Below are 22,997 nucleotides of genomic sequence, written 5' to 3' on the forward strand. Positions count from 1 at the left end.
AATATTTCACTTCTGATTCCAGTTTTATGTTGTTGGGATTGCTCATGAGGAATTTGAGCACCAGTAGACATGGGAAATGCTCATGTTTACCCAGATGCATGAACTTCAGAAGAAAAGTCACGTAACAAGCCAAATATTTGAACAGTGTACACATTTCAGATATCCTGTGTACAGTTATGTTTGTGAGGCAGGACTGTAGTTAAACCTCTCCAATGGGTGAAGAACCCTCTAGGCACAAGTGTAAGATAACCTTGTTTGTGTAGCTGGACAGTCTCTGAAGAGAGAACTCGGTAGGGAAAAAACCTACCACGTTCAGCTACTGGTCTGTGGAATTATTACATTTGGCCTTAAGTGCTTTTTAATTCGATTTGTTTGCATTTCCTAAGCTTTTCCACATATTGGCCATCTCTGTGGGAAGAGAAGTGTTTGTTTACTGTAGGTTTGCCAGAGCTAGCCAAGCTTGGACCTATTAAACCTGTATGAGAAGACTACTCAGATAATGAGATCTTGAAATTAGCACCATTTTCTTCCTTGTTGTTGCTTTTTTAATCTCGAGAGAGGTTGAATTTACAGCCATCAGACACAAGGTCTTTCACATCTCTCTTGCAAAAACTTGGCAGGTAGGCTGCTGTTTGCTCACACTGAGAAAAATGGCTAGAGCTGAGGTAAGAATATAGCTTTTGCTTTCAAACACAGACACCCAGGCATGCCAGTTTGTATCCTCACCTCTGGAATGGCCCTGCTGGATTATCAGCTGTTTGCAGGCACAGTTGTATCAGAAGCGTGGTTAGCTTCAGTGTGCTGCTTGTGAGATGGAAGGGTAAGATGAAAAAAAAAAAAAGGGGCTTTTCATCCTGGTAGAGTATGCAGGAGTATGCAGAAGCACCTTTAAGCTGGTAATTTATAGTTTTATAGTAAAACTAAATATGCAGCTTCCCAAACATCAGTAGCACCGTTTTCATGTCAGTCACCCAGTGGCAACACTGCTTGTTCTACAGCTTTTGTGTGTTTGCTGGATATTTGCTGGACATTTGGTGTATTGCTTGATGATTGCAAAACCTGAGCACTCCCATACTCTTAAAAAGCAAAATTAGATGGTGACTGAGAATTTGGGCAGCAAGTCCCAAGCGATGCTCTTTGGAATGAGTGATCTCCCCCACAGAGGAAGAAGCAAACAGAATGCTTGGCTGAAAGGGCCTTAAACCCAAATCTCTCCGTGTCAGCTCTTCAGCCTCGTGTTTTGAGCGGCTGTGGTTGCCTGTTTGTTCTGTTTACCACATATGTTAGGCCACTGTTAGTGGTTGTTATGTAAATGTGTCCAGAGGGTAAGCTCTATTTAACAGAAGATACTTCCAGTAATAGTGTTGTTTTCTTGGAAGTGCCTGCCTGACTGTTTTTTTTTTATAGGCTGGCTCTTAAGTGGCTTATCAGATAAATCAAAACAGTTTTGGAAAAATGCACTTGAACTGTAGGCCAGGCCTCCATACATGCATTCCCTCTTTCAGTTGGAATATCAGCAGAGAGCCTGATCAAAGCGTTTTCCTCTGGAAATACTCGATACTGTGAAAGATGAAAGATAAAATTTCTGAAAGCGGATTATTATCAACTAGCAAGAGCTGCTGAGAGAACAGAGCACATTTGTAACTCCTGGCCTTGGTCTAATGGGAACAAGAGTCTCTAGGCACGCTTTTTGTGGGAAACAGTTTACTTTGAGCTTTCTCTGTATCAAGACACCTAAGAATTCATTTCAGAGTGTTTTTTCCCGTATGGATTCTCTAAAGACTTGACTCATGTTGCAACTTTAATGTAGTTCAAATAATTCAGGCATCTCCTCGAGCAGTTCTGGTGGCTGCAAAGCTGCTTTTCTTCCTCTCATTTCCTTCTAATGCTTTGGCAGTGTAGACTGGGAGGTGTTTTCTGTCGGGGCACAGCTTTGAGTCATGCCAGGCCAAGATGCTGATGGATTCAGACAGTTCAGTTTGCTAAAACAGCTGTTCTTTAAAACTTAAAACAAACCTGACTTTCTTGAGCGTCAGCATAGGAAGGCCAAATGGAAGGGTTAGGTTTTTTTTAAAAATGAGACTTCTGATGGGACCTAATTAATTTATTCACTAGTATAAGGCAGAAATCTAGGACTTGAGGTGCTCTGAGAATCGTTTTGTTGGTATTTGTCACATGTCTTTTTTTCAAGACCAAAACCTACGAAATTCTTCTTTAAAAAGTAACTGGTAATCTTTTTTTCTTTTCTAAAATAAATGTTTTCTGTTGCTTTTTTCCCCAGACTGTGTGTGCTAAGAGGTAAATTGCAAGCTTTGAGGAAGGTGATAGTCTTCACAGAGGGAGCCACTGTAAAAGCTGCATTTAACTTAGTGCACTAGCAAAAGAGGATAACTGTGATCCAGGGAATTTGGGGAAGGCCCTTTTTCGTGGGAATTGAAAGACACACGGGGGAGAGAGAGGAGAGGTAAACAAAACTGACAGTGGGAAAGAAGAGGAGGCAAAACAATGGAAGACATCAAAGAAATTGGAAATGAAAGCAGAGCATTGAGCTTTGTCCAACAGTTTACAAATTGCAACCCAGAGTATCTTTCTCATACAGGAAATCATAACCGTTTAAAATATGCTGTTCCTTTAGAAAAGAAGCACGTGAAGGTGGTACTTCTTTTAATAAACAAATATATGGAGAACTAGAGCAGCTGATTTCAGTCACAAAAATAAATCCTTTAATTATTTTTTCACTGGTGAAGAGTAGATGAAATTGTGCTTTTATGGGTGTTGCAAAGTATTTTTTTGGGATCTTGGGATGAGTTGCAGAATGAAAATGTCCTTGAGAAAAGAATGAGCTGCAGTTGACTGGTCGTTGTCTCACTGGTGGTGGTGGTATCTGAGAAGCAGCAGCAGGGATGGGCTGTTTTGGCTGAGATTGCCAGGTTAGCATCTCTGCAGTGCATCTGATTCCCAGGGAGGGATTTTTGGCATCAAATGACACAATAAATAGGAATTCCACAGGGTTGTTTCTCCTCAGGAATTATTTCGGACTAGAGCTGTGGACTTTGTCATTGGGTCTAAAATCCATACTCAATACATATTGTAGCATGAACCTTCTGAATTTTGAAAGAAAGCCCAAAGCAGTTGTGTTGGATGTAGTGGGAAACCTTTATCCTAAGCCCATCCCACTACACCTCCAAATGACACACTCGAGTGAGTTTGCTCCTCCAGCACTCCGTGTGTGTTCTCACTGCTCTGCTCCACGCCCCTGAACAATCAGAGCCCAACAGCAAGTGCAACGGAGTAGGGAGAAATCCGAGATTTATTGTGGAGTCCGAGTTTCCCTTTCCCCAAAACAGGAGCTTTCTTTTCGTGGTTATTCAGCAAGCTCCCTTTCTCACAGGAACTGTGCCAGAAGATGGCATTGCTGCACGCAGAGCACTCATCTCCATTGCAACAAGTCATTAAGAGGAGTGGAAAAACTGCAGCCTCCAAGTCCATTAGGCTGAGTCAGGCTGACAGGAAACGAATTTGCCTTCGTACTGCACGTCAAGGATGGTGCCATTAAAATATATGGCATGCTAGGGAGGTTTGGGGTTTTTTTTTGTTGTTGTTAATTGTTGCTGTTTAACAAGAAGCTTGTGTTTAAAAGTACAGATTGATCTGTAGGCTGAGGGGATGTACCTAAATGCTGAGAACTGTTTTTATTTCCAAGTGGAAAAAGAAGACAATGTAAAAATCTGCCCCTGTTCACACCACCTCCTTACTCTTTGGCTTCGTGACCTGCTCGTTTTCCTCCAAACCCTGTCTCCCAGCCATCACTTAGATGCAGTGGGAAAAGTATTCTCTCTAAACTCTGGCAGTTTGGTTTTGGAATGGTCTGTAGGCAAGGGCAAGTAGCTCTTGGCACGCTCCAAAGGCTTCTGCAGTGAGTTTAATCCCAGAAGATAGTAAGGATCCCTTGGGGGTAGGTCAAAGTCAGAGGATGAGTTGTACTCAATTAGCAGCAATGTGAATTTTCCAGCTTTGTGCTTTAGAGCAGGTTCTGTTGTCTCAGAGAGCTCTGATGGCCACAGACTGTCGGATGAACTGATGTGATAACAGACTACAGCTTTTCTTGGGGGGAAAACATCAGAATCTAAGTTTTGCTGGATATTTGTAGAGTGGATCCAGCCTTTGGATCTGTGGGTGTGTAAGGATTGCAGTGTAGTCATCTCTGGGGATGCTGATGGAAGCTGCCTGCTGTGGTTCTGACTCCCCAGGAATTTTTAGGTTTGTTTGAAAGCTGCTTTTTCCTGTTGTGAGCTTCAGAAAAATCCTTAGGTTGCCTCATGCTGGTGGCTGAACTGCAGGAACCACCTCCTTCAGTTGTGGCCCAAACACTGAGCAGAGATGCAGAGAAATTTAATTAGGAAGACGTAATGCTGGAAATGAACAAATACCAGAGAACTTCCTTTAGCCTATGCTGTAAATGAAGTTAAGATTCCCTTACCAGTAAGGCTCTGAGGGTGAGCAAGGGAGAAGGCAAACAACAGTGAAGAAAAACGGGCAGAGCGTAGAACAATAGTTTTAAGTAACCCTTTTAAGCCAAAAAGTGCTTATCCAGCATCTTTCACTTGTTGATTGTCCTTGATAGGTTTCCTGATTCTTTTCCCTTCTAAACCACCGGGTTTTGGAAGTGATAGTCATGGACATAAGCACCAGGCCTTTTCTTTGCTTTTCCCATTGCTTGGTGGGAGTGGCCCTGTGGGATTTAGTTCAGGGTTAGTGGTGCATGGGTAGGGACCCAAATGGGCAGGTAGAAGTCATCTTGCCCTTGCTGCAAGTAGAGACTCCCCTGGGAAGAATATGGATCTGCTTCTCCTATGAAACTTAGGATCCATCCCTTTAGCAGCAGTTCCTCCTGAGAGGGATCTCCTGGCTTGGTGATGCCATTATGTTCATGGAGTAAAACTGCTATAGAGAGTGGGACTTGAAGAATCCCAAACCAACCACCTCACTTTTGACAGACAGGAGGCTCTGATCTCCAGAACTCCAAAGCTGTTGTGCAGACATGGGCTAATGTGCATTTGGCAGCTGCTGCTCTGGGGCTTGTTCTGCTCGGAAGGTGGAAATTGTCCTTCCTTTAGTGGTTTAGGAGACAGTGCACAAAGGACTCCTCTCACAGCTGGCCCTTGTGAGCTTATTTCTGAAGGGATTGGTGCCAGAGAGAAATATTTTGCTTTGCTTTAGTAGCCTGTTACTATGCAGAGAACTTATTTAATGGTGAAACCCTTGGAGCAGGAAACTCCTTGTTCTGCTGGTTGGTGACAGGTTGTTTGGGTCACTTCTTGGTGAAGATAGTTTAACTCCATGTTGGAAAAGGCATTCAGATGCTCAGCAGATAGTAGAGTCCTCCTTGAAATGCAACTCGGGGTAGTAACCTGTTGGCATAGGTTTTTATTTCTGTTTTTTCATTTGAACTGAGTCACAAGAGATCAGCCTCTGGCTTGAGCTCAGCAGCGTGTTCCGCTCTGCTCATGGCAATGCAACTGCTCAAATGTCAGAAAATCAAGTGTGGAAGAACAGCTTTAATTAGTGAAATGACCTGCTCTCCCCCCTCCCAAGAGAAATGAGTCTCCTACTTCAGCTGCTTTGACATCCAGTCCACTGAGAGCATTGAAACAGCGCTGCCTTCCCCATCCCTTTCAAAGCCCCAGTGTATGTGTGTATATGTATTTACTTATAAAAAAACCCCACCTATATGGCTGTGCTGGGCCTGCTCCAGCATTTCTTTCACTCTTGGGATTTGCTCCTGTTCAGTTCCAGATTGGGTTAGATTTGAAATGGGTGCAGCACTCGGAGCTAAAAGCATTATCGATTCCATTTGCCGTGAATGAAACAATTTAGACGTATCTGGAAAATGAGAGGAGGAGGAATGGGGGAAAAACAAATGAATGTTTCATGCCCCATATTTCACTGCAGCTATTTCCTAGCTCTATTCCTGGCTTTCTATATATTGTACTTTGGTGTGTGTGGTTGTGCAGGGTTCAGAATCTCCTGCCTCATCAGGCTGCACAAAGTGTACCACTGCTTGCTTTGGGCTCAGAATGATGTTGTAGGTCACATTAGTCATTTTATGTCTGATATGGAAGTATAATGCAATTAATTTAGAGAGCAGGGGAAAGTACAGAAAGAGTTCTCTTAAAAAATGAATCCATCATAACTACCTTAACTTCATTTACAGTTTTAATGGGAGTATTGAGAAATGTTAGAGCTTTCTCAGAATCTGTTCCAGACAGCAGTGACCAGAGCTAATGTGTACAGCATCACAGAATAGCTTCTTTCTATTTTTGTATATCTTCATATTTCCTGTTCTCTAACCCTTCCTCCAATCTCCTGATCTTTGTAGCACATCAAAGCCTATCTTTTCCTTCTTGATGCGTGGGTTAATATTTTCTTACTGAAATTATCAAACCTTCTGTGGCTGAGACAATTTGGGCTTCAAAATCCATGTGCTTGCACTACAGGGTCTTATATGCTTAATATAAAGCTTTTTTTCCTTAAAAAAGTGCACAGCTATGGAAAATACCTGGTGATATTCACTGCTGGATCCTATTGCTGCACTGAGGAAGCCCTAAAATTGTAAAAGCACCAAACTTTGTCTGTTCCATGACAAAATGATGATATAATAGTAGAGTGAGAGGTGTTAGCCATCGTTTTTGAATCACATCATAAATGATGATGTTTCTATGCTTTGCACAGCCCGTGCAGTCACAGGTCTCTCTTCAGACCCTTTGAGTCAGCATGTGGAGCTGTTGGATCAGGGGTCTGTGCTGTGCACCACTGTTTGCTCTCTGCCAGCCCTATTCCATGATGTGCCTTTGCTTCTGCCCTCAGTTCTCCCAGCTTCTCCTTTTCCAGGCCTTCAGATGCTACTTGAAGTTCTCGCTTAGACTTCTTCTCACTCCCATTTTTGCACCCCAAGCAGGTTGCTCAGCCTGGAGAAGTCTCCAGGGAGACATTTTAGGTACTGGAAGGCACTCTAGGGGCTCCAAGAGATCTGGAGAGGGACTTGGAAAAGAGCATGGAGTGACAGGACAAAGAGGAATGGCTTCAAACTGATCGAGGGCAGGGTTAGGTTAGATATTAGGAAGAAATTCTTGCCTGTGAGGATGGTGAGGCCCTGGCATAAGTTGTCCAGAGAAGCTGTGGCTGCCGCTCCATCCCTGGAAGTGTGAAAGGCCAGGTTGGATGGGGCTTGGAGCAACCTGGGCTAGCGGGAGGTGCCCATGGCAGGAGGGTCGGAATGAAACGATCTTATAGATCCCTTCCAAGCGAAACCATTCTGTGATTCCACGATTATTTTAGCATAGCTGCAGTCTCAGAAGCGTATTATAATACAACAGTACAGCAAAATCTTGGATCTTGAAACTCGTGGGGGTCGCGATGGGAGGGGGACGGTCGGAGCCTCCGCCCCGCCGGTGTCCGGGGGTCCCCGCTGTCCCCAGCGCCCGGCGGGGGCAGCAGCGCGCTCCGTGCCGTCCTGCCTGCTCCCGTGCCAGATCAGCCTTGGACATACCGGGAGGAGAGAGGGAGGGGAGAAGAGGGAGAGGGGGAGGGCTCGGCGCTGTCACAGGCGGGGTGGGCGGCTGGCAGCGCCCGCGGCTTGCGGCGGCCCCGGCGCTGTGCCGGGAGGCTGGCGGGGACCCGGCGCCGAGGAAGGAATACACCCGTGAGTGACTTTACCCGCGGCCCCTGGCTGTCCAAGAGCCCCCCGTGAGGGTGTTGAGTTTCGTGGCTGTGGCTTGGGTGGTGGGGTTTTGTTTTCGGGGTTTTTCTTTCCTCCTCCGTTGGTATTTGCCAATGGCAACCGCAGAGCTCGTCCCGGTGTAAGGAACTGTTGAAATACAAGTATCGGGCAGGGATAATCGGAATTTATTGTTTTTCCAGCAGAAACAGGAAGTCTGCCTTCTGCCAAAGTAGCACGTCAGGCAGGCGGGGGGGGATCGGGTAGGAAGCCCCCCATTGGTATGGTTGGATGCAGAGGGAATTTTCCCTGCAGGGCTGGTAGGCACAGGTGCTCTTGCTGCATCTTTGGAAGAGCTGCAGGGAAGGGGGGCTTGACTCAGCCGTGCCAAACTCTGCGTTTCTGCAGTCCTCGGGTGAGAACCATCAATGTGCCGAGTGGGAAGAGGCAGAGGGAGATCGGTCAATAATTCCTGTATCCTCTGTAGAGAGCTGTCCAAAAGAATTTTCCCTTCGACGTGATGGGAAGGGGTTGCTACAGGAGACTGTCAGGGCTTCTGATTCCTGTCTTTGAATGAACGACGGCTGAGGGGGAAGCAAAATGTCCTCAGTTACTGAGGTTTTCTTCCTTCCCTTTCCTTCTCACGGAGCCCAAACAGCAGACATGCATGTTAAATCTTTACTTCCTATTTAATTTCCCTCATAATATGATCACACAACACTAGTGAGCGTTTCTGATATTAAACAGCTGAATGTAGAGGCTGTTCATGTGCAGTGCTTCACCAAACGAGCTCAGGGCTCCATTGGCAGCAGTGCACGGATTCTGACTGTGCAGGAGACAAGGATGGAGCTTTGATGAAGGCCCTTGGGCGTGTCAGCTGCCTGAAATACAGACTGGTTTTAGCCTTTGCTTTTGCTCCTAGCTTCCTATCTGTTTGTACAGGTGAGGAAAAAAGGAGATACTGGAGATAAAAATTCATCTTTCCAAATTTAGTATGTTATTTTGCTCTGTTTGTGGTCAAGGTTTGAAGAGGGAAAATCCATTCTAAGAAGATACTTAAGGTACCATGAGTGATTTTATGTGGAAGGGGTTCGTGTCTCTGAAATCCTCCTGTTGCCATTTGCTTCTCTCATTTTTCTGCAAAATGTGCTTGATCTTTGTGGAGGTGTTACCGGAGAGTAGGATGGTGTAGCTGCTGGAAAATGTGTTTGTGAATCTGTTGCACTTTTCACTCAGGAACCTTGGCTTTTTTTTTTTTTTTGGTAGCACGAAGCGAAGGAGTTGGTTAGTGTAGAAAAATAAGGAAACACATTTTAATAAGCTCTTTTGCCATTCTATTTCTACACCATTTTGGTTTTGCATTGTGGATCACTCCTATTTCCACATCTGTGCTTTCAAGGGGGCAGAACCACACAAGGGTTGGTACCCAGTGGGGATTCTTGCTTGAGTTAAAGGCTAAGCCAGTCCTAGTCAAGCCAGCACTGGGATTCCAGGGCTTGATTTGAAGGCCGCTGCGATTGATAAAAAGCACTCTGCTGACCTGGATAGGTTTTTGGATCAGCTCCCTGGCTGCCCATCTGGGTAATTAGTGACTCTGGATGCCGTCAGGGTGTTTTGGTAACCATCCTGAACCTTTTTTTAAAGGTTTAAAAATAAAAATCATCTCTTACCCTTCTCTTGTTCCACTAAAACCCAGTAAAAGCCAAGTATGGTTTTATTATAGATCTTGCTTATGGTGTTGCCTGACTGCTTTGTTGGCTTGCATCAATCTGCCTACCCTGGCAAGCTGTGGGCATTTCAGTGGTTGGGATACAATACTTGGCTTCTGTTTTCAGTCTGTGCACTAAACTACACTGATATGGTCAATAAATTACTGCTTCCAGTGCTTCCTGGGTGTTCTGAGGGTAATTAGACCCCTCCTGGCCCTGCTACATTTGTACCTCTAAGGACATAAGAAAAGCCCCTTGTTACTCAGTGATGTCCTCTCCCATGGAGTGATTTACTCCTGCACCTACATGGCCCTGTGGACTGGGTAATGAATAGGTTTAGGCAGCTGAAAGAGCAGAATTTTCAGTGATGTTCCTGTTGTGCTCTCTGACAGCTTAAATCAAGGGTGGCTTCACTGTGATTTGTAGTCATGTGCATCCAAGGCTGGAGTCGTGTTAATCCATTTCGGAAGCAGTGGGAGGGGAGCCAGTTTCTAACCCTTTCTGAATCACTTTTTGGGGAAGGTTCTGAATATAAATCATGACAAGTCGATGACTGGGAAAGAAAAAGGTGACTGTCAGACCATAATGCTTGGGAGGAAGAAGTACCAGCTAAAGTTTACCAGATTTTGTGCTCGTGGGTAGCTTTAGTCTTGTGCTGTTCTGTGAGCTCTGTATTTGGGTCTCTTTAATTGGTATCACTTGGGCACAGAGCACAAGCAGATATCTCGTATAGTAAACAAAGCAGCAGCTTTAAGTTAATGCTAATGTGTTTGCAGGCCGAGCCAAAAGCTTTTCAGGGTTATTACAACGTGCTGGGCATGCAGCCCATCGATCTAAGTGTCTGGAGGAGACAAAAGTTATGGATTGACTCATTGTACAAATCAGCTCATCTGAAAGTCAGATTCTGCTATTTGTTGCCATCAGTAATTTAGTGGTATTAAGCACGGCTGGGGACGGGTGGCAGTGTGGCCGGAATATTGAGATGGGATTTCAGAGATCCCAGGAGCCATTCCCTGCATCACCACCACAGATTTCCTCTGTGACCTGGGGGGCAAGTCATTAAACGTTGGGGTAAAGCAGGGTTAGTGGTACCTCCTCCTTTTTCACAGGGTGCTGTGGAGATTAATGGCTTAGAACCGTTTGTGAGGGGGTCACAGAAATATAAATACAATATCAGACAGCTCATTTGAAGAGAGCTGTGCATAACTAGATAACGCTTGGCTTTGTGAGCCTGTCTGTACGTGTGCTTCCTATGCTTACACAGGAGCCTGCACAGCTAAGGGGGCTAATTTTGGCAATAAATCCTGGATGTTGGTCTGGGGCAGCGATGAGAAGAGCTTTTGTTCACTGCCAATTCCGAACCAGGACTTCAATATGTAATTCCCGTGCTTTGGGGATAATGGCATAGAAACCTCTACTCCGGCGACTGCTGCTGTTGTAATCCCAATTTATTTAGGTGGCTCAATTTGGAAGATTTAATCCCAAAAGTAGTGCTGTCCCATTCATTGGGAATGCTTGACCAAGTGGGAAGAGTCTGGTTATTTTGAATCGTGTAAACTCTCATATTCAAGGTAACACATATATACAAAGTTACATTTTAAGCTTCATAACGTTATGAATAAACCAATAACATGTGGAACTCGGGGACATCTGGCTGCTTGGAAGCAAAATATTTGTGTTCCATAGGACAACTTCATCCAGGCTGGTTAATTACACAGAACAGAAAGTTCTTAAACTTGGTGCAGCATCTTTAATTACGTTAGGCCTCCTAAGTGGGTGGTGGTGCACAGCAGTTAGGCAGAGACACTTAAAGGTATGTGTTTTTTCTTATCATCTACCATCTAATTATAAATTAGATACAAAATACTAGTCACCTGAAGGTGTTTCTGTTGCTTTTTTTATTTTATCCGTTGCTTTTCAGCGCGTGTTCTCACCTTGTCGCAGAGCTCAGCCCTGTTGGCTGTGTGGCTGCTGCAGAGGGAAACCTCACACTTGGACTGGGTATTTTGAGCAGGAGATGGGATGGGTGTGGTTCTGTGGGACTGCTGTGCTCCTGAGGTGCAATTCCAGCCCAGGGAGGAGGGCATGGGGTGCTGGGGCTCCCCCACCATCCTCAGCAGTGCTGGCTCTCTGGGTTCTTCCTTTCCTGGCAGGCAGGAACCGTGTTGAGTCTGCTGTCACAGTCACCCAGAATTAGTTTACTTTTTGGTAGGTTGTGTTTGAAATAGCATCACAGTAACGTGCACCTGGCATTTCATGTTTTTCCTTGGCTAGTTATGCCATCTGAGTTTCTCAGCAGGACACCTGTTCCACCTCCAGAGACATCCTTTTGCCTTCCCACCTCCCCAGCATCTCATCTCCATCCCATCTTCAACCTCTGCAGTGAAACTGGAGACTGACACTTGGCACTTGACCTTCCTGTGCTGTTCCATTGACCTTCATCTGGGCCCGTGGGTTGCATTCCAAAGACACTTATGTCAGTTGGTTCATTTTAGGTTGAGGAAGTTTTTTTTTTCTTATTAGACTACTGGCATGAAAATGCTTCTCAAGTTCTTTGTAAAACTTCATTTCAACTTGTTTTGGAATATCTTCGTCCTTTCCCACTCTTCTTTTTTTCCCTGACAAAGGCTTTCACTTGACATTTTTCCCAAACTTTGCCATAAGGTTTGCAGAGAAAGAAGCAAGATTTAAAAATGTGTGTTTATATGTATAGTTAAAAATATATAAATATACACATGTTCACGTATCAGTAAAATAAAAAATTTGACTCACCACCTCCTTAGCTCACTCTGAAAATTCATTTAGGAAAGTAAGGGGGAGAGAACTTTTCAAAACAAATAACTTATTTCATTATATATGTATAAAAAAGGGGCAGTTAATTTTAGATATTTTCTACAAAATTTAGAGATCTTGAAAACCTTGGTTATCAAGGTGACTGTTTTCAATCTAAAGACATTTTTCATGTGTTAAGAAAAGTAAAGGCGATGATCCCTTGGGTTTATTTTGATCTGCAGTGCACTGATTCACCACTCACTGTTAACAAACAGTTGAGCTTTATTGGGATTTTTATTTTGTGGCTCAGCACAGGTCTGGGGTTGTATTAATCCTGTAGTCCTGTTCCAGTTCTTGAGCTCATGGGTGGCAGCATATTTTTTTACTTGCATAAAAAGCATCTCCACTAGGTGTTTCCCCATCTACTACTTGTAGCTCTGGAGACAAAACCTAAAGCTGTTTCTTCTTGGGTTTTCTGGGAAAAGATGTAGGGCAGCGGTGAGATTTTAAAACATGCAGATGACTTAAATCAGTTATGGTTTTGCAGTTAAAATATACCTAGAGGGAAACTACAAAATGAGCCGCAAAGGAATTTTGCGTCTTGCGCCTTACACAGAAAGTGCAGTTTTCAGGATGGTTTTGATGTTAAACAGGAAGCACCTATTTATGAGAGCTCCTATTTCTAGTTTTTTCTTGAACAGAAAATTGATGACTGCCAGAAATGAGTATTTATCAATTTTTAAAAAGATGAATTGATTCGAGGGTTGGTTTGTAAGCAGAGCAATCAGTGTTGTGCTCTGAGCCGAAGCAAACACGACATTATGGGCTCTCTTAATTTCTCAGTCTTCATAAACAGTGACAGTGACTTAAAATCTTAATTGCCTGCGTTTAGAGAGCGGTGATTTACACATCTGCGCTGTGACCAGCAGAACAGCTGAGCTCATTTCTGCCCGTGATTTACTCGGTGATGGCAGAGGCAGAACGGTCCAGCCGCTCCCCCCCGGCTGCCGCCGCTCGCCTGTCTGGGTGCAAATCCTCCAGCCACCGCTGGAGCTTCCATGAGCTCCCTCGCTTCCCCGTGGGAGGGAAGAGTGCAGGATGAAACCGCTGAAGACGGTGCTGCAGGGATTGCACACCTGCAAAGGGAGGTGCTCCCCGGGAGTCCTTCCAGGATGCTCCTCAGGTTTTACCGATGCGCTGCTTTGGTTCAGAGAGACGGCAAAAATCTTCATAAATACACTTAAATCCATTAATGCAAGTGCTTCTTGCATTGTGGGACTTGTTTTAATAAGGTACCTTCACTGGGCTCCCTCTTTGGCTCTTCCCTTACCTGGAGTGCTCCCAGATGTTCTCACACATTGGCCTCTACTGTTGACACATCAGCTTCTTGATTAGATCCTGTTTAGGAAGATAAACATATCATCTGTCCTTTTTTTGGTTTTGTTTTTGGTTTTTTTTCCCCATAAAGTATATTTTGAACAATTGACTGAAACTGATAAAGTATGTTTTGAACAATTGACTGAAACTGATAAAGTATGTTTTGAACAATTGACTGAAACTGATAAAGTATGTTTTGAACAATTGACTGACACACTGATGAAACAAAATTATTATGTACTATGGAAGAAATTACTGGTTTAATTTTGAATAAGAGTTTTTTTTCGTGGGAGGTGAGCAGCATTCAGCTGTTGGTGTCCCACAATAAAACTGGGTAATGGTGTACAAGCACTTAAAAGTAAAAGGTTTCTATTTCTAGTCCTTGAAATGACTCACTAATAATGCAGAGCTGCAGGTACTGGAATTCCTATTCCAGTGTCTGCTGCTGCAGGAGATGGCTCCGTTTGTCCCCAGAGATATGAAAACATCCTATCTTTTCTGCTGTGATTTCTGTAGAGCTCTGTAGTGTGAGGGAGAGTATAATGAGTGATCCTCTCTTAAATTAGCCTCTCAGCCCAGCATGAAGCACTTTGGGCATGGGGGGGCTGAGGGGTGTCCAGCAGGAAAGCACGTGTGTGGCAGGAATGGCTTTCAGCATCTCCCTCTTGTTCCTTGCCTCTTTTTGTCATTCCAAGGGAAGAGTCATGGAGTGGCAAATAAGAAGCTTCTGCATATATTGAATTTCACAAACCTAATCTACTTTTTGTGGGGTGTTTTTTGCATTGCCAATTAACACAAACTATTATATGGGCTATAAAAGTTTTACCGGGGGATAAAACAGCCAAGAGGTGATGGACTCGAGGCCCTTCCATCTGAAGGAAGAGGAAGGAGTATGAAATGGGTGGTGAAGCTTCCAGTGTGTCACATTAATGACTGCAGCAGGTTTTTTTGCTCTAATTGTGGTCAAAAGATTTTAAACTAAATGCATCTTGAAAATCAGCCATTTCCAGTAGCTGTCAGGATTTAAAAGGAAGTTTTTGAAGTCTGGGATGAAAGGCGAGGAAAAAAATCTCTTGGCTGTGATTCTCTTGACCTCCATTTATTTTATGGGAGCCAAACTCAATTATATCTGTGCAGAGGTGCTGCCTAAAGGGTTTTAGTATCTGGTCAATCCCCTGTTTGTCATCCTGTGCCTGAGAACACCTCACCCTGCTGTCCTGTACCTCCAGTCATAGCTGCTGCTGCCTCAGCAAGAGTGGCTGCAAAACCTTTTTCTTTCTTATTTTTCTCATGCAGTTTGACTGTTTTCCTGGTTGACCAAAGCCAATGTTTCATTTTGTTTTGCCTTTTTTTTTTTTTTTTTTAAAGGGAAACCCACATTTGAACAGTTGGATTATAAAATCTTACCTAAATAAAACTGACTTCAAGAATTTTATACCTGTAAACCAGTTGGATTGTAGGCAACTTGAGTTCTTTGACTGCTTGTAGTAGGTGGTAAGCAGAGAGAGGGGAGTGATGACAAACCTGTTCTTGTGCGAACTTTCAAGGTTTCAAAATTTGGGCTTATTTGGCTTTTACTTCTTGCTGACAATTCAGCAGTACCATAGGCTTGATGGCAAAGGCAGCTGCTTGGGGGACTAATTTGCTGTTACCTCTTGAAGAGTTCAGCTACAGTGTCTCTACTTATTTCTCAAGATGGAGAAATATATTTTTAAATATATATTTAAAATATGTAAATACATACAATTACACAAATCATATTAATAAAATATTAATATTGATATAAAATGACACACAGAGAAATATTTATATAAATATGCATATATATGGAGCTGCAAGATGCAAAGATACACTCTTTATTATACATATTCTTTATTAGATATTATCTTGCTTATAATATATAATTATATAATATATAATATAATGCTCTCCTGTGACCTACTTTTTGGAAATCCCAGCAGTATTGGATGTGCAGTGTGCAATCTGTGATTTGTCCCGGGCACACAGTTACTGAATATCTATCAAAAATTCACTTGTATTGAAAAACCCGATGTTATTGTGGCCACCTTCTGTCGTGAGGAAATGAGGGAGAGAAAAAATGGATCTAATATGGAATGATACAGTGGTATCAGCCCATCTTCTGAGGTGTGACAAGCAGTGACTGCTGTGCTCTCCTCTCTTTGTCACCTCAGCTTATCTTCATTCCAATTATTGCCACCTGCCTGCTCTGAGCAAACATGAGATGGGGGTGTTGGGGTGACTCCTGCACACAGTGTAGGCTTTATTTCATTAAATATCTTCCCATGTATGAGAAGGATATGCAGAATTTGAAGTTAGCCTGAAATATCTGACCTCTGCAGTGTGCATTAATATATGAGTGTGCTGCAGACTATTTAGCACATAACTACTGAAAATGTGTTTTTGATCCTAAGGTTGTGATCATGTTGGCAGAGATGACTAAAATGAAACCTCAAAGAACTTGGAAAATATTACAGTTCAGGTCTTTAGGGTAAAGAGCAAAGATCTAATTGAAAATGATTTTAAAATTATTTCTGCTGGAGTTAGAATTACTTCTGTGAAGCTGAATCTAGTATTCAGATTAAATTGCTGTCTGGATTTGATCATGGATGTAATTAATATCCAACACAAGCAGTCCCAAATAGAATGCAAGTGTGAAATTTTAAATTTTGTTTTCTCTAGTTGATTTTAGTTAAAAAAATAACAAGCAAAACATTGTAACATAATATTGGACCTTATGATAAACAGAACTTGCTTGCATTGCTTGAATTACTTGCAAATAACAGCAATTTCTTAGGATTTCACAGCACAGTGAAATATAATTGTTGTTTATCTATATCCTGATGTTTCATGTCCATGTCAATTTAATTCTAATGGGTTTATTGGCAATGATGACTGCACAGCATATTCCAAGTGCTTTTTTAATTTAACAACACTTCTCATTTCCTGAAGAAATCATTGTTTTCTGTGCTTACTTCCACCCCTGTGCTCGTCATTTGCTTTTTGAACCATTTGATGATTGTGCTTTTGGTTCCTGATTCCACATTTCCTCACTTTAGTAAGAGTTGGCATGGGAACCACTCGAGTTGGAATCTCTACAACCTGATGCAAAGCTTTTGCTACTGACTCACAAAATTCTGTGAAGGGGCAATGTATTTGCAAGGCATTTTGAAAATGAACAGTTCAATGGTTTAGTTTCTAAATGTGCTGAGCTGCTGTTACAGCTCAACTGTTTTTTTTTTTTCCCCAGGTTGGTTTTTTATTTTTTATGTTACTTGATTTTTTTTTTAAATGTGTCTGTTCTGTTTGGCTCTCCCCCCACCTGGCTACTGAAAAATATAAATATTTAGAACCATCTATGGCAATAGGCAATATTGTTTTAAATTAAATATTTGAACAGGTGGGTTTTTTCAATATACAGGGCTGTTTGTGTGTAAACAACCAACCCTGGCTGCACTAATTGTTTTAATATCAGGCAAAGAACTTGCACCTGCCTTGCCCTGACTTTCTCAGCTGTTGATGGACCCAACTTCCCTAAATCAGGGTGAACCACCACATTGCTGTTGTTCTTTTGCATCTCTAGCAGCTTCAAAAGACCTCTTTTAAACAAAAACCATGGCAAATAGTAAGTAGAAAGGAAAAACAAGTGGTTAAGTGTTAGAGCTTATGGAGAAATGAGGCAGTTGGTTTTTAAATTTTAAGGTGTTCATGTGTTTGTAGTTCTTTGCTGAATTTTTGCATCTTAAAATACTTCTGCTTTGAGAATTCTTTCCATTGTCCTTCAGAGATAATATGTTATCAATTTATTACTCTCAACTTACTACTCTTAAGTGGGAAAATCTTTTATAGACCATTGAAGAATGCAAAATTGCTTAAAAGATTCAGACAATGCAGTTGCTGTTAATTTAAATGGGAGCTTCTTGGGCTTTGTAATCACTTAAGTGGCTTTGAAAAAACTCATCCTTGATGTCTTATTTCTCTGCAGTAGCCAATATTTATAGTCTGCTTTGTACAAGATAAATTCCTTTTCACTGTACTGAGAGCATACCTGAGAGTGTGGAATTGCCTCTTTGTGTTAACAACAGAAATGCTATGAAAAAGTAATGTGTTCTTTAAAATCAGCATGAAATATTAATCTAAATTGTCCAAGTTTAAAGGCAACGTGAAGTTTTCATGCATTTTAAAGAGTACAATTAATGGAAAGGTTGTAAGGACTAAATTATTATAGTGAGCAGAAGAGTTGCACTAATAACTGTGGAATTCAAATCAGGTTTGTGGTTTAATTTGATGGAAAAAAAATGAGAAAAAACATGGTGACTTCTAATGTACCCCTTGATTTCTGTCACCTGGAATGAGGGTGTTAGTTTAAGATGGGCAAGACCCAGCATGAGTTATGTCCTTGGATAGAATGGAAACTCTTTTTGGTCATTGTGTCAGCACTCTCCTTTGCAATCAAAACCTTATATTTGGGTAGCTTGTGTCCCTGGGGACACACAAATACATGTGGCCTTTGCATGAGCTGGGTAAGATGATTCCAAAGTGCTCCACGTGCTGTTACTGCTTTTTGGGATCACAATCCAGGGCAGTGCTCAGGACTTTGGAATGAATCTCCCATAACCTGTTCCTTCCTTCCTGGGGATTGGAGTCAGTAAACAGAGAGAAATTATGTTTCTGTTAAATGAAAATTAATACTGTGTGCAAGAAAACAAGAAAGGAATTCAGAGAGATGTGTCTGATAAGACAGGCAAACAGTCATTCCTGATTTTTCTTTTGATTAGATAAAGATGAGATTGGATTATTTGGGCAGGTTTCCATGACAATTGAGATCAGAAACTAACTTTATGTAGCACTACAGAAAGCAGCTGTACTCTGAAGTCCCAGTTGTTTTCACTGTGCTGAAAAAAATACATAAAGAGAACTGAAGAATAAATATTGGGAAAATGGGGAATGTGTTAGAGGGGAATATTCTCCCTTCTCGTTGTTGAAAAGCTGCTCTGAAATTAGCTCTTCTCAGTTGTATTTTTGTCTGCAGTGTTGATGTTGGTTAAAGAGGAGATTCTAGATTTATTCTGCAGGAGTGTGAAAGATTTTGCAAGTGTGAAGTAAATGGTGTGTTTTTGGGAGAGGGGGAGTGGAAAATAAAACACTTGACATGAGTGAGTTCGTAGGTGTGCATGCTTGGCTCGTGCCAGGTGAGCCTACTGCATTTTTGGGTATTAATGCAAATTTACTGATAACATCTGGAAGAAATCCAGCTTTCGGTGCTAATTTTATTGACCACTGATTAGTTTTCTGTATTTTAAAATGCTGATATAAGAAATTGTCTTAATTTTCAGATAAAGCACAGCATTTTAACTTACAGAACATCAGTGCGAACCAACAGAGAAAAACTGTTTTAGTCTTTGTTATAATGTGTATTTTTGTTGCTAGTGCAAGCCTAAAAAATAAATGGGAAATCAGATTGTTTTTCCATATGAAGGCACCAAAATAAATTAATATTACAATTACCATAGTTGGCTGAGTATCCTAAATAATATTTATTGGTGCACATTGGTTTGTGCACTCTGCTAATTATTTTGGAATGCTGCTTAATGAGGACAGAATCAGTGGTGCAGGAGGGGAATATGCCTCTGACAAAGAGAATGTTTTGCTGAGCAGTGCTGAGAGGTTCCACCTGCTCCAGCAGGCAGTGAAAGCCAGCAGAAAATATTCCAGAGAGGAGTTTGGTGGCAGGAGGATCAGCCCCTCAGGCCTGTGCTGCTGCTCTGACATCAGAGGGACATGTGGCACAACCCAAAGCACAGCAGGTGTTTTCCTCGGATGCAAATAAAGCAGAGCAAGGTTGTGGTGTCACCTGAGAATGCTGACAGCCCATTTCCACGTTTTTGAAGTTAATTAAAAAAAAAAAAGGCAGCTTTTAGGTGGTGTTCTGGCTGTTGAGGGTACAGGAAATGGCAAGGCATTTTTGCAGCAGTTCTGAGCTCTTAAAAAGCAATTTCTCCAGTTCGAAATCAGGAATAAACTTTATAATAAAGAGCCACTGAACCTGTTGCATTATAAATATGAAATATGGTGAGTCTGGGTTCTGGAGCTGCACAGTCTGCTGTGCAGGGAGCTTGCAGACCCCTGAATGTTGTGTGAGGCCTTATACCTGATTTTTAGGTGCATGTTTTCTGCAAGTCACTTTTTGAAGAGTTGCTTTGGGTGTTATGTTTTGCCTTGGTGCACTTAGAGGTCTGTCCTATGAAATTTGGTATCTTCAGAAAATTATCTACAGGCAGGTATCTGCAGAAATTAGTCAAGTCTTAACAACTGCACGTTCACCAGCTCCTGCTGCTCTTGTATCTACTTTAAGGAGTGGTTTAGTTCTAGATGGATATTGGTGCCTGTAGGTTGTAAATCTTATCTAACATGAAGTACTGTCCTGCTTGCAACCTCATTGGGGAAGGTGAAGGGTGTCTCCCGAGTGGATCAGAGTATCCCACACCTCTCCTGCCTGAGCAGAACTTCTGGGCACACTGCACCTCTCCAAGGGCTGGGTTGAGTCCCAGCAGCTCTCTAATTAGAGGGGAAAAAAGCAAAAGTGGAATTCCTTCAGCACAGTTGGAGCAAATGTTGAAACACTTCACGCAGGGCTGAACTCCAATTCATTAATGTGCTGTGGGCAGCTTTCAGTGTAGTAATGCCAAAAATGGGGCTGTGTCGTGCCAGAGAACTGGCTATACCAGCACACTCCCCACCAAATCCAAGCACCTCTTTCCCTGACCTTTGGCAGCCTGTTAACCAGCCCTTGGGGACATTTAAATTGTCACTTTAAAATAATGCCAGAGAAAATCAAGGCAAAGTTGTCAGTGTCCACTGGTGGTAACTGAGAGCATTTGGTTTCCTGATCTCTCTGATGCTGATGTAAAGCTCTGAATCTTCACATTATATTGTTCTCATAGAGTATTCTCAGATTTGGGTGCTTTGCTTTTTAAATTGTATCTCATAATATAATTTTTAAGAGCAGTTGTGTTTTTATTCCTCCCCCCCGGTTTGTAGGAGATCAGAACCACAATATGACTTTTTAAATCATCCCCTTCACAAGCCACGACTTCATATGAGACCGTATGAGGCTGATGTAAATCAGCTAAGCTCCTCAGGTGGAGCTGCTCTTTTTTCACTCACTATTGGAGGTTTGAAAAGCTGCAAGCCTCTAATTTGATATTTGCACATATGGCTTCATTATTTTTCTTCTGAGCCAAATTTACCTTTGTAAGTTTTCCAAAAGAAGTCGATGATCCAAAAGGGTACAAAGACTATGAAATACTGTCTTGGTGGCTATGTGAAATGAGGAACACTTCCTTTCATTTAGTGCCATGTTGGTTTGTTGTTTGGTGGGATTTTTTTCAGTGTGGTCTCTGACATCAAGTAGAAGAGGTACAACACATTTTGTTACGGCTCTTCGGGAATTTGAAGTCCTAATGGGATATTTTGGAGGGTTGTCGCTGCAGTTTGGGGACAAAATTTTTTGCAGGTTGATTGCTGACTGTGAACAGATACGATGTGATGCTTATTATTGTGGAAATAACAATATGTAGCAGTAGAGCACAGAAGCATCCTCCTCTGTCTTGGTAACATCTGAAAGAGGGACAGGGAGGCTCACTTAAGAACAGTTATCTTCTGGCTTAACTGCACTGAAAATATTCTCCTGCCTTCATTTTCTTCTCCTCTTGAGATTGCCCCTTGTGCACTCACAAAGATACACTGCTGCTCCCTGCCCAGACTCCCCGAGAGATAAATCCAGCTTTTGTTCTCCCGGGTTCTTGGAGCCTGGCACAGACAACGCCAGTGGCCTCATCTGATTAAATCTACTTCACTGCCATGCAACATGACAAATGCTTTTGGTTCAAGTTGAATGGTAAAGCTTTTGCAAACAGGGAAAAACAGTTGTCAGCTGTCACTGTCGTGGGACCAAACACACACTGTGCTACAGCAAGCAGACAAAAAAGCCTCTGAGCTTTACAGCAGATCAAATGGGAAACCCACTCAGGGTACAGCCAGTTCTGTGAAGGCACCAGTGTATTTTTATCGAGACTTGTTTAACAACAGAGGGGAGAACATCTGTCAGCAATTGGTAATGTGGAAAAATACTCTCTTTTGCTCTCCAGAAAGCCCAGAAATTGAGTAATTACATGATACTGTATCATTTTCAAGATAGGAGGTTTTGAAATCTTCATTTGGTTGGCTTGCAAATTTTAGCTTTTGACTTAATTTGTTGTAAAACAAATTATTAAGGATCTTAGAAAGAAAAAGCTGCTTTGAGGAGCTTTGGAGAAAGCTCTTTGGCTGCAGTGGTGGCTCTGCCTCAGAAATGAAGATATGAGAGTGAACTGGGGTTGAAAATGATACCTGGGTGCTTGCCTGGTCCTGACTCTTGTGTCTTCTGTGCAAGAGCACACACATGTCCTTAAGATAATAGACTTATCTAAACAGATATATTTTTTTCTGGCAAATGCAAGATATTTCTTTCTGCAGTGTAACTAATGCTTGGTCACATGTTTTCTCACACTTCTGCTGGGGTAGTTGGTGATACTATTGGCAAATCAAAGGTCTCTGGGAGTATTTCTTACCGTTCCAACACTCTGGAACAAATCTTTTCAAGCTCTCTGAGTTTTTATTTTACCAGCCCTGCTGAAGAAAGAAGTACAAAAGTTTATTACAGGACACGGGGTATTTCTGAGTTACACTTTTCTCTGTGTGTGTTCTTCACTCTGTTCCTTGTTTTCTTTGAGTAGTTGAAAAAGAGGAGCAAATACTAGCTTTTTGTTTTCCTTAAATGACTAAGAAAAGGTAGCTTTTAAATTGGAGCTGGTTTTGAGCTCTTGAATATTATAGGTCAGTCTCCAAGCAATGCCAAATTTATGCCTAATCCCAAAGCAGATGGGCATCTTACCCTTTGGCAGCAAGTCCCATGCTTGGTACAGAGCATGCTGGCATTTCATTTTGGGACTGTCCTTCTCGGAGCTTCTTCATTCAATCATTTTTTATTTAAACACAAGCAAAGTCTGACCTCTAACAGAAGTTTGTTTTAAAACCGAGTCGAACAGAACATCCTCCCCTGTGTGAGTTTTTTCCCCTGCATTCCTGGTTCAGAGATTTCATGTCTGGAAGGCACGGAGAGGGACAAAGACCCTCTTTGATTTCTGGCCGTCCCTCTGACTTTGGCCATGGAAAGGATCCACATAGATTGCTGTGCTGACCACTCTGGGCATGTCTGCCTTGCCACTTCCAGGCAGCCTTCCTGCTGCTCCCTTCCCTGGGCTGGCCAGCAGCCAGGCCTGACCCAGAGGCACAGTGTGCTGGCTAATGCAATAAGTGCTGCTGGCAGCAGGAGCCACAGATGCATCAGAGCCAGCAGGGCT

At 42.4% G+C, this 22,997-nt stretch overlaps 1 protein-coding gene across 2 annotated transcripts in view; it reads left to right on the forward strand.

The window, feature by feature from the left end:
* The window catches only part of ANK2 (ankyrin 2), a 281,285-nt gene that overhangs the window by 15,313 nt on the left and 242,975 nt on the right, over positions 1 to 22,997 (forward strand). Inside the window, exon 1 of one of the 2 annotated variants that reach the window (XM_064653782.1) lies at positions 7,610 to 7,702. The exons of the other annotated variant lie outside the window; for it this stretch is intronic. The gene's annotated coding sequence lies outside the window, so the exon portion shown is untranslated. Of the gene's footprint in view, positions 1 to 7,609; positions 7,703 to 22,997 lie in introns of those variants that run through there. 2 annotated transcript variants of the gene reach the window in all.

Source organism: Pseudopipra pipra, chromosome 4 (assembly GCF_036250125.1).
Source record: "Pseudopipra pipra isolate bDixPip1 chromosome 4, bDixPip1.hap1, whole genome shotgun sequence".
Lineage (NCBI taxonomy): Eukaryota > Metazoa > Chordata > Aves > Passeriformes > Pipridae > Pseudopipra > Pseudopipra pipra.